The 12,570-nt window shown below is 46.7% G+C and overlaps 1 protein-coding gene across 1 annotated transcript in view; it reads left to right on the top strand.

The window, feature by feature from the left end:
• Positions 1-12,570, top strand: part of LOC311226401 (uncharacterized protein) — a gene marked incomplete at its 5' end in the record, with an annotated part of 864,333 nt that overhangs the window by 615,831 nt on the left and 235,932 nt on the right. The window lies entirely within an intron of this gene.

Raw genomic sequence — 12,570 nt, 5'->3', positions numbered from 1 at the left:
ATTCATTCATTCATTCATTCATTCATTCATTCATTCATTCACAGAAAGTGATACAGTTAAGTTGTTTTTGCTTATTCATTATAAAGCTACCCCTATAATTTAAAACCTCGTGTTTTGAAAATATCATAATACTGCATAATCTATATTATGCATTCCTGAAAATGTATGTTGATTTTTGCAAACAGTGAAAAGGGTAACAAACGTTATATATAGCGGCAAGACTATTAATCATTATCATTCAAGATGTGTGTGTGTGTGTGTGTGTGTGTGTGTGTGTGTGTGTGTGTGTGTGTGTGTGTGAGAGTGCGTGCGTGCGCGTGTGTGTGTGTGTAGTATGGGGGTAGTGGTGAAGGTGTCGGTGAACATTAAGAACATCTCAAATAAGAAAGAGAAAATAAAATAATTTATAAAACAATGGTCCAAGAAGCCGATTAATCATGTATGCTTCATTAAATTGGTTCCTAATTGAATGGCGCACCATGTTAATTCCTAGTCAATTCCTCGCACCATGTTAAATCGGGATTCCTAGCAAGCGTCTCCAGAGGCTCCAACACATCCAGAACAGCGCCGCTAGGATCCTGATGAGAGTGCGGCGTAAACACGACCACATCACACCCATCCTCCACTCACTTCACTCACTGGCTCCCCATCACCGCCCGGACTGAATACAAAATATCCCTTCTTCTGACTCATCAGTGCATCCACTGAAATGCCCCCCCCCCCCCTCCCCCTACCTCAAAGATCTCCTCACCCCAGAACCCTCCACCTGTAACCTTCGCTCCGCCAACACAAACCACCTCCTTCCCCCCCCCTGGACCAAGCTCCGCACCATGGGGGCGACCAGGCCTCCTGCTGGGCTGCTCCCCGCCTGTGGAACGCCCTCCCTGACCACCTCAGAGCACCACAGACCACTAAAACATACCTCTTCACAAAAGCCTTCCCTTAGTTTTAACCTTTTTATACATGCCTTGGTTGTTTTATCCCTTTTTTCTATGTTTTTTTATACCTTGTTTTTTTTAATTGCCCATGTTTTAAAGTCTTTAAAAAAAAGTATTTTAAAGTTTTTACCCTGTAGCACTCTGAGATTTGGTTTCCAAATGTAGAGTGCACTATACATTGAATGTGTTATTATTTATAGCTATACATTTTATCTTGTGAGGGTTCTTTTCAGGGGTATGTGTTAATCATTTCCTCTGATATTTATCTGACCAAATGAATGAATGAAAACTTTATTTAACAGATTGCAGAATGGGTACAATACAGTACGGCTCAATACATACAATTGTTAATTAAGGGGATGCAGACCTGAGAAAGACGTTTGTCTTGTTTCCATCAGGGTCCCCCATTTTCAATTCATATAGACATTTATGACATACACAACATACATGACATTTATGGCATAGGGACATATAGGTATTTAGTACTGATACATTTGTGACATAAACGGTATTCAAATTCAAATTCAAACCGTATTACCATTTTATATATGTATATGCATATGATGTGAAGGGATATCTGATTATGCTGGCTGATATTTCGCTGAAGGCTGCCGAAATGACCCCGACGTGTGAATAATATAAAGATGAACATCAGAGGAATCATAATCATAATAATTTTGATCCTTTCAAACCCCCTTGCTTGCGTGTGTGCGAGCTTGCGTGCGGGCGTGCGAGTGAGTGTGTGTGTGTGTGTGTGCCGTGCGTGTGTCAGAAAATGCGAGAGGCTTAGTCATGTGTATGTTTTCATTTGCATTTTTATAGGTCAGCGTATTCACTCAAGATTATTTGATGATAAACTTTCAAAGAAAAAAAAGACAGTAACCTGTGTGCGTGCGTGTACACGGGTAGCCTGTTTGTCAGTGAGTGTGGGTGAACATGTGTGCGAGTCAGAGATAGGGGGAAATAGAAAACAAGTGAGATAGAGAGAGGGGGGAGTAATGAATATATATATTATATATATATATCGCTGGCGGAAGAAAACCTCGTAACTCCAAAAACCCAACTTTTTCAGGAGATGGAAAAAAACGAACACAGATTTGAGGGCGAATAGTTAAAAGGTTTAGACAGATGATCGGTTGAATGCTTTCCCATTGTTTAAACGTTGTAAAACCACACACACATATGGAGGATGATCTACTGAGTTGATTTATTAAAAAGAAAATCTTAAAAAAAAAAAATGGAGTTACGAGGTTTTCTTCCGTCAGCGACAATATATAAATCTTCCATCCCTCTGGGAGATGCATCGAGCTCCTATATGCTGAATAGGGACATCCGTTTTGTTGTGTTGTCACTGCTGCAGGGTCAGAGCATTGAAAGGGGGCCACGGCCAATCTGTTATGACATTCCCATTACATAGTGCGCCTCTCCCCACTCCTGGCATTGAGCGCGTGGGGGAGAAAGGGGAGCGATGCTCCTATCAGACCAGGATACTGTATGCTGACAGCAGGATGTAAAAACCCCGGTTCTGGGCACCCAAGTGGCGACCCATGTAACGCAACGCGTCGCGAAGCGGCCGACCCGGGTTCGATTCCCGGACCCGCAGTCCTTTGCCGAATGTCTTCCCCCCGCTCTGTCTCCCGTTCTTTCTCTCTCTCTCTCTCTCTCTCTCTCTCTCTCTCTCTCTCTCTCTCTCTCTACCGGACTGCCCGGTAAAACCAACAAATAAAAAAATCGACCAAAAACATTTAAAAATAAAAACCCCGGTTCTGTGATCCAAACGGGAAATAGCCCCGCTACAAGATAAGATATTCCTTTATTGACCCCCTTGGGGAAATACAACAACAACAAAAAAACTAAAACACAAAAAATGTATTTGTTGCCAGGGCCGGCCTGTGGGTCTGTTGGGCCCTAGGCAAGATCCTGAAAATGCCCCCCCCCCCCCCCCCCCCCCCCCCGTAGTAAAAAATTATAATTGAGAAACACTGTAACTGGTGAAATTGATTCACCAAACTACATTCAATCATCTCTGCAGACGCCTCATTTCACCAGTCAGTGTAATAATAATAATAATAATAACTGGACTTTGGAGAAGTCTTTATTCGGCATGTAGGTAGACACACACATGCGATGGGCGGCGCACACACACACGCGCAGTTAGTTGGGTCGCCGATGCGATTGAGTCTCTCTCTGCACTTGACCCTTCCCGTCGTCCTTCCCCCCCAAGGGCAGCCGGGAGCAGATAGGGGCGTCGGCGTAGGGCAGCGCCCCGGGGACCAATCCAAGTGCTCCTGTCCATCTACGTCAGGGACGCGACAACGTTAGCGATCTGTTGTGCATGTTTTTCCATTGGGTTTCTCGTATCGCGGGGGGGGGGGGGACCCTTGCGAGCACGGGGGGGGGGGGGGGGGGGACAACATGCAAACTCCACACAGAAAGGCCTGGGAGATACCCCACCTGGGTACCTGGCAACGCGGAAACCTGGTCCCCAAGCGGGAATCGAACCCTGGCCCTTCTAGCTGTGAGGCGACCACCACCGCGCCGCTACTCCACTACTGTATGGCCTGTATAGGACGGCCCTGGATGTTGCCTCCCTAACTTGGCGGGTCAGGGGGCAGTAGGTCCCATAGAACTATATATAAAACCTCAGTCCTGCCTGCGCTGTTGACTTTGGCAGGATTTGTTCTTCCTCTATGTGCAAATACTGCCACCCAAGCGTAATGCGCCACCTAGCGGCCGGTGTGAGACATAGCACACAAGGGATGAAATCAAAGGGAAGGTTAGCTGTTGTCAGCTCTCTACAGATGGTATCGTTGGGTTTGTGTCTCCATTGCATGTCTTGTAAACCCTCCGGTTGCTAGGCAACCTTTCGAAATGCACACCACCAACGGTGGTACACAAGCTAAACCACGGTGATACAACGGTCTCAGCCCGGTCGGGCCAGCTTCTGACAGGTGGCTGTCTCAGCAGGGGTCCAGCCCGGTCGGGCCAGGTTCTGAAGACAATGGAGACGCTCACTGTGTGCCAGACAGGCCACAGCACGGCTCAACCCTGGCCAGTGGAGACGAGACATATTGTCATTCTCTATAGCTGACTAACCTCTCGATAGAAGGATGGACACTGAAGTGTTATTGATGATGAGGCTTTAGACAACGAGAGTGGAGAAGTCATGTTTACTGTTGATTGATTGGTTGATTGATTGATTGAAAACTTCAACAGATTGTAGAATGGGTACAATACAGTACGGCTCAATACACACAATTGTTAAGGGGATGCAGACCAGAGAAAGACTTTCGTCTTGTTTACATCAGGGTCCCCCATTTTCAATTCATATGACGTTTATGACATACAGATATACAGATATATCATGACATTTATGACATACATGACATACAGATATACAGTACTGTTATATTTGTGACATACACGATATGCAAATATACAGTACTGTTAAACAGAGATCCTAACAGAAAATGTATACATACGAGGGGGAGGAGACTGTACATTGGGAGGGAGGTGGGTGAGGGGGGGTTTGGACATTTACGGGGGGACACTTACTGGGGCACACGCTGGGGCGAACTTTCCACTAGGGACAGGGGGGGACATGTCCCCCTCACTTTTCAAAATCTTGTTTTTGTCCCTCTCACTTTTTTACAGTCCGAAAACTAACATTATATAAACAAAACAACAAGAGATACTGCATGTGCACTCTCAAGCTTCTTCAAAAGTGTACCCGGTTGTCTCTGTTAACTATATGGCTCCAGCGAATCATCACATAACGATCACGAGTCACGATCAGCCGGCACGGCTGGAGACCGATGGTTGTGAGAAGCGAGCTGAGAGGATGAAATACACGCTGGCTGAGCTGGCACGTCTGTTTTTAGTGTCTTTTAGTTTTCTCCCTGCTGCTGTCGCATGCTCCCCACTGGAGCGTTTTATACTTTTTTTTTTATTTTAAAGGGGAACTATTTTACTATTTCTTTCACTATTTGGGCACTTTTACACAATTCCTGTAAGTCTATGGAACACCTCTGTAATTTTTTTTTTTTTAATTTTTTTTCATTGTTTTGTATTTCTAATCAAGTCCTCAAAAACAGCATTTTTCTACCTCAAGATCTCCTCTCCGTTTTGAGCCTGGGCACCAACCACAATGGTAAACTACTGCCTCGCCTGAACATCATCATGCAGCGGTGTCTCTCTGACATCACAGATCAGGACATTTTCAGATGACTCAGTTCAGTGAGGGTGAATATTGTGAGAGGAGAATTGGAAGAATGCGCCAATATGAGAATTAGAGACATAGATCATATTAATATAAGTTCACATAGCTAGGAAACAATGCTAAACACTCAAAAAGGCCATTTATAAGATAGTTCCCCTTTAATAAAAAAAAAATTGAATTATCTTTTTCCCCCTTCTTTCTCCGTTTTTTCTCCCCTCCCAATGTTAGTCGTTATTATGCCAATTCCCAATCCCCTTCCTGGTCGTTGCGCACTCTACCCCCTACCGTCGGTCTGGGAGGGCGGAGGACTATCACATGCTTCCTCCGACACATGTGTACCCAGCCCACCACTTCTTTTCACCTGGCAGCGCGGACTCTCACTTGTAACGTGTGGAAGGTATCTTAGATCCTTCCCTCGCTGTGCAGGCGCCCCGACCGAAACTGTAGGAGTCGCTGATTACAACGACCCGGATCCACCCACCGGCTACCCTCCCGCTGACTCTGCCAATCGAGCCAGTATGAGAGAGCATCTTGACTGGAAACATCACTGCCTGGTATGGAAACAGCACAGGACAAGAAGGCCCTACAGAGAGTGGTACTCAGCTGAGCGTACCACAGGTATTGCACTACCACCCCTGGTACTAGGACAGAGAGACTTCGGCTCAGCTTCTTCCCCAGCCCAGGCCATCAGAGTCTTGAACACTGAACTCTCCACACACAAGCACACATGAGCACACACACAACACACACACTGTACACACTCACACACTAACAGTCACTTTAGCACGAACACACACACACACATGCTGCACACGCTCACACCAAACGGTCACTTTACTAAATGAAAAGGTCACTTTACTTTATACATTTTTTTTTAAATTAAAAGAAAATAAAGAACGGGAGTGGTTTTTGTATAGCAAGATACTGTAGCATAATATATATAGTATATAGTAAAACTGTATATTGTATAGTATAGTATTGTATAGTAGTGTATATAAGACCCAGTGCCTCATCTGTAGCTTAACACTGTATTGCACTATCGCAGGACCTTAGCATGTCTTTTACCATGCATTTAAAACTTTATGTACATTATACCTGTTATGTCTTATTCTTATTACTTGTATTACTGCACAATCGCTGTGGGCATGACCACCCGCATTTCACTGTATGCTGTGACAAATAAAACTCTTGACTTGACTTGACATCAGTACTGCGGATGTGTGATGGGATGGTGTTCCAGAACTCTGCAGCTCTAATCGAGAAGGCTGATTTACTGAATGAGTTTTTCCTCCCTGGGATGATGAAATTTCCCTCTATTACTGATCTGGTGAACCTGCTGCTTTCTGTTAAAAACTGTGATGAGGTTGAAATTGAACGTGTGTATGAAAATTCATTTTTGTGTGAGTGACAATTGATGAGAAACTTAACTGGAAATCACATATAAATAATGTAAAAAGAGAAATATCCAAAACCATTGAAATATTATATAAAATGAAATATATTTTAAACAAGAACTCACTCTATTTATTGTACTGTTCGCTCATAGTTCCATACATAATGTACTGTGTGGAGGTATGGGGAAACACATAAAACAAACATTAACCCAATTTTCAGAAGGTCCCCTATTTTTCAAATATAAGGTGATACATAAATATAAAACCTTATTATAATTCTAATTATATTTTATTATAACATAACTGTATTAAAATCATGCATTTTTTATTTATTTATACGTTTTGTATATTACTGTATAAACTGTACACTAAAACTATGAAACTTTCGTAACCTTTTGTTTTTGTTTTAGCAAAATTATGTACTGAATTATGTTTTAAATTTTTTTTTATTAATAATGTAATGTAAAAATGGTAGGCATTATAAGCCTCGGCTTCAGCCTACACCTTTTCGGGCGTTTGTAAATATTTATTTTAATAAATGTCCTTCTACTGTACATTGCTTTGTAAAAATCATTCATTCAAATGCATTCATTCAGTGCAAGTGAAGTGTCTAAGTAACCATTTTAATTCATGTCCCGCTTGTTAATATCGAGAGTAGTCGAGTGTGGATTTTGTTATATTGAAGTTAATATTTGCAAATGTCAATTAACATGTTCCTTGGTCAAAGACAGCCATCAGGGGGGGGGGGGGGGGGGGGTCTGTGTATCACCTCACCAGCCACCTTCACAATATAGCACAGGTGGTTTTTGTCCCTGCGATGTTCAGGTTACCATACCAAGCAATAATAGAAAATATAAGAACAAATACATATACAGTACAATAGTATCCTGCCTAGCCCTCAGTCCTCCTCCCTTTCTCTCTCTTTCTCTATTCGGTTGTTAGGTCTGACGCCATGCGTGACATATTCATGTACGGGGGCCAGACGCTCGGCTTCAGACGGCGGGAGCCACTAGGAGCACACACCTCAAACAGTTCTGTATCGTTAGGGCTCAGCTTGGCTTCGCCTTCTGCACTATCTCGCGTACGTGCACGCGTACTGAATAAACCACAAATGTACCTCTAATACCAGTATTAGTCTGACCACACCCCTCATCAGCTTACCTTCATAAGCAGGTGTGTGGTCACCTGCTCTCCTCCTTCTCGCTTTCACCACAAGGAAGTGCCTCGGTAGTACCCCACTTGACGTGTCGTTGATAAGTTGAAAAGAGTTGTGACTAGGTTTACATTGTGCCTAACCTTTTTCTTCTCTCACTTGTTTATATAAGAAAAAGGTTTGGGTCATAATGTATTCCGCGGAGAGTAGACCCGCTAGACCTACTCTTCACCACCGATTCTCCATTCCCGCCTCCGTCGTGCGTTCCGGTGCTGGGCTGTTGCCACTCTCGTGGTTGCCGACCCAGCCCGGGAGACTGCCGGTGGATAGTTTTCCTCACCGACGAGCCGAGGGTTCGGAGCCGTCGCTCCGGCGATGGCCTGATCTCGACTCTGGTTCCTCTGTTTCTGGGGAATCGCCCGTTGATGAACGGGGGATTGTCTTAGAGCCAGGGGATTTGCGACGAAAACTTTTTGCGTCTGCTCGCTCACGTCGTCACATGGTGGCGTGCAGACGCGAACGGCCTGGGTTTGGGGAATTGCTGGAGACCAGCGAGGCCGCGTCCGACTCTGGATTTCTGATGGAAACTGAAGACTTCATGGAGGAGGCGGACGGGTTCTTGTATGATGGTCCCGTGGAGGAGAGTATCCCTCCTCCGGAGACCCCGGGGTGGGGGGAAATGGCTCCACGGGGCTCCACGGTAGGGAACGTCGTGTCCAGCAGACTGTAAACTACCGTCCCTCCGGGGCTCCCCGGGGTGGCCAGACTCGAGCGGCGCGAGGTGGCAGGCGCCGCTGAGTGACTTTTCCCCCTCTGTGTCCCCTCCTCTACACCCTCCCCGGCCCCCCTATGATTTTGTGCCTTGATCACATATTATTTATTTAATAAAAAAGTTCCCTGATATAAGGGGGACTGTGGTTGGCCGAACAAACTGTGTGTTTCTTCAATACAAATCATGTGGTGGGGTTGTGTTTTATGAATCTACCCTGTTACGTTGGGGGAATGAGTTGTGTTGTGTTACGAGTTTTTAAGCAAGGTCTGCAACTTACACTCGGTAATAGGTTCTATTAGCTTGATGCTCCACATGCAATTAGAACTGGTGATATTCCATTGCTTTAACTAAGTATGTGTTCACAACGCTGTGTTGTTAGTTGCAGTAATGCTCGTACACACTTTTCATGGCCTAGCCATTACTCTCGTTCAACGTCTTCCTATAGCTTAGGCTGCGGGTATGGGATTCACGCACAGGCGACTTGTGTTTTTTGTTGTAAACCCTTTTACACTTTGTGGGTAGCTAACATTGTATTAGCTTATGCTATATGTGTTTTGTTCTACCAGAGGTTTTCAAAATGGCTACGGTTGTTTTCTGTGTGTAGGGATAGAAGGTGTGTTTTTCGGGAGGGGGTGTCGGATAAACCCCTCCTTTACCCACTTGATTGGTTTAGAGGTTGTTGACCCTCCTGCTGAGCCAGTCAGGGCCAAGCCAGTGCTTGGCGGGGGAGGGGGGGGGGGGGAGGGGTATTCTACCGACTCCTGTTATGACAGGATCCGGTGGGTTTTCCCCGCCCGTTATAGCGTTGTTGCTATGGCGACGCCTTCCATGAGCTGGTGTCGTAAAGATGTCGAGGGTAGAGCGCAGGACTTAACCTGCTGCGCTCGTTTTTGTGTCAAACTTGAGTCTGTTGGTCACGTGTCTCACAGTTTACATATCTTTTTCTTGACCGTGGTCTCATGTGGGAAGGTGTTTCTGGGGGAATCTGGTCTTACACTCTGATTAAGAGGAGTGACTGGATTAAAATCATGTGAAAACACAGGGTTTTTTACTCCCAGCTGTGCAGTTAGGTCATACATGTGATGCCTTTTCTTTATTTTATAAAGAGTTGAATGTTCATTCATGGAGTTGATTGCATCTCGCCCCTCTTGTCGTTTCCCTGGGCGTCTTGGGGATTCAATATGGTGGTCTAGCCGGCCTATTGTTGATGTGGGTATGTCCAAACGCACACATAGTGCTGGCTCAGGATGTGCTTTGGCCGTTGCTGACTGGCGCGCCTCGTTTGCTTTGGTGAAACAGCGTTTTTATGGAGCAATTGGGATGGGGTTTTTTTCCTCTTCCGACATCCTGTGTGTTGTCGATGGGTTCCCGTTCATGTCAGGGGATGATGACGGAATGGGTCTGGGCATATGGGAAGGGTCTCACGCCCTAGGGGTGGGCCGCCGGACGCGGTTCATACCGACACGTCTGGGTGGCGCCTTCTTTTTATGTTGGGATCAGACGCGCATATCTGCCCCTTCTCCTGGGGTTGGCAGGTCGGCGTGGTTAGGGCACGGGACTGGTTCTGGTCGCGCTGGTCCAGATCAGTGCACCCGTTGTCCGCTGGGGATGCAGATCTGCTGTTCTGGTACCCTGAGGGACTTAGGGTTTTTTCGGGGGGAAAAATGCTAGGTCGATCCGGGTGTCACAGGGTTGTGCGTTATGGGACCCCTTGTTGGTACCGAGTGCGGGGTGCTGGGGGCTGGTCTTCCATATTACGCTCTTCTCTTGCGTTTTGGCGCTGAGGAGCCTGTTGGGTGGGGTTAACCTCCTTTGGGATCCTGTGCTCCCCGTATCGCCGGGCCCGGTCCGGGGTGATGCCCGTTGACCTGTAGGCCCGGGATGGCCCTGTTGGGAACCGGAACGCGGGCTGCGGTGGTACCGCCGGTGCGTTTCGGGGTTTTCCTGAGGGGTTATGGGACCAACCGTTGCATGGGGTGATGCCTGGGTGGTTGGTTCTCTGGTGTGTTGCTGCAGTGTCAACTCCCGGTTCTCCGGTTGAGGGTGCCCCTGCACGTTCATGACGTCTGCCGATCGTATGGGCTTTTCTGTGGGCAGCTGTCAGGGGCCGTGTGGTCTACGGATCCCGCTCCTGACGTGCTGTTGAAAGCTTGGTTATGCGACAACGCCAGCATACGCCCCTTCCGCCGGGGCGGCTGTTTCGGCTGTCCTTTCTGGCGCCTGCCTCGTCCGCAGTTGTTCCAGGCTTGGGTTGACAGCCTGTTGCCTGGTCTTCCCCGGTGCACTGCCTGTTCCGTTGGTTAACTCTTGTGTGTTATGACCATGCTGTCTGCCTGTTGCAGGGCTTGTGTTCCAGGCGGTGTGCTGTTGAGGGGGACAGGGCCCGCTCGGCTGAGGGGCCTTTGTCCGAATACGCTGGCGATGTGAGGGGCGGGGTCACTAGGTGCCCCCCTGGTGGGGTCTTGATGCTGGCATCATGGACTTCTCCGGGCCCCCATTCCGGGGGTCCAGTCCCTTTGGTGGGTCTGGGTCTTCCTTCGCGCTCCGCTGCTACGGCCTTGCCACGGGGTTGGGTTTGCCCTTGACCCCGTGATTCTGGGGGCAGTAACGAGGTTGTTCCTCCGTTCGTTCCCGGGTGGCATGCGGGTTGTGCGTGTGTGTAGTCGTGGGGTCAAGCCACGGTCTGCTCACCCTGTGCGTTAAGTTGCTTGAGAGCTCTTCGCACGGTCGGGTCCGTCGCCTTCCCGTGAAGCCTCTAATAGGGGGGATACCCTCCATTAGGGGGGGTCGGGGGGGCTCGGCCCTCCCTGTTCTGATGGTTTTGGGGGGCTGTCAGCGGGGTGTATTTGTCAGCCAAGTGGCTCCGCTTGGCCTCCCTTGTGCAGAAGGCGAAGCCAAGCTGAGCCCTAACGATACAGAACGTTAGGTTATGATTATAACCAAGTTCTGTTAGTTAGGGCGATGCTTGGCTTCGGACGGCCGCTGCAGCCCTTGACCTCACCTTGTGGTGAAAGCTTGGGAAGGAGGAGAGCAGGTGACCACACACCTGCTTATGAAGGTAAGCTGATGAGGGGTGTGGTCAGACTAATACTGGTATTAGAGGTACATTTGTGGTTTATTCAGTACGCGTGCACGTACGCGAGATAGTGCAGAAGGCGAAGCCAAGCATCGCCCTAACTAACAGAACTTGGTTATAGTCATAACCTAACGTTCCTTTATGACTCTATGAATCTGTTAAAACAACAAGGGACACAACACTGAGGCGGCGTGTTGAAAAGACCTCTGCCAACGCAGGAAGCTTGGCCCCCGGAAACCTTTTTACTGGAAGGTCGATACGTCACGACTTAACAACCCAATACTCAAAATCTCTCTCTCTCTATCTCTCTCTCTGCTCTCGCTCATCATTTCTCTCTCTCTCTGCTCTCTCTCTCTGCTCTCGCTCATAATTTCTCTCTCTCTCTCTGCTCTCGCTCATCATCTCTCTCCCTCTCTCTCTGCTCTCGCTCATCATTTCTCTCCCTCTCTCTCTGCTCTCTCTCTCTCTGCTCTCTCTCTCTCTCTCTCTCTCTCTCTCTCTCTCTCTAATCTGGACCCCAGCCTAAGATAAGATAAGATAAGATAAGATATTCCTTTATTGATCCCCTTGGGGAAATTCAGGCATCATAGCAGCATGGGGGATGGGGGGGGGTTCACACAAAATCAGGTTATACATATTAATTGCAGTTATATACAAAAACATGTCAAGAAAACATACCTATATATATATATATATTAGTGCTGTCAATAGGTAACAAATTTTAACTAATTAATCTCACAATTTTCTGTAATTAATCTAGATTAAAAATAGCATTTTTCTATTTAAAACCGAAGCTTGTAACAGATATTTACTTGAGTAAAATCATGGAATTAATGTAAAATCAACACAAAGAAAGTATATTTAGATTCAAAGACTATTAATAGCTTTCTTTGAATACAGTTTCTCTCCTGTGAAATACAGATGTTCAACAAAACCATCAACATTGACTCAGCTAGACCTCTTTCTTATATCCGCGGCACTAAGATTGAAGATTTTTCACTCCATAGATTAATCTAGA

The sequence above is a fragment of the Notolepis coatsorum genome (genome assembly GCF_963971535.1).
Source record: "Notolepis coatsorum genome assembly, chromosome: 4".
Lineage (NCBI taxonomy): Eukaryota > Metazoa > Chordata > Actinopteri > Aulopiformes > Paralepididae > Notolepis > Notolepis coatsorum.
Note: the sequence above shows the minus strand (reverse complement) of the source record. Positions and strands in the feature narration are given on the sequence as shown.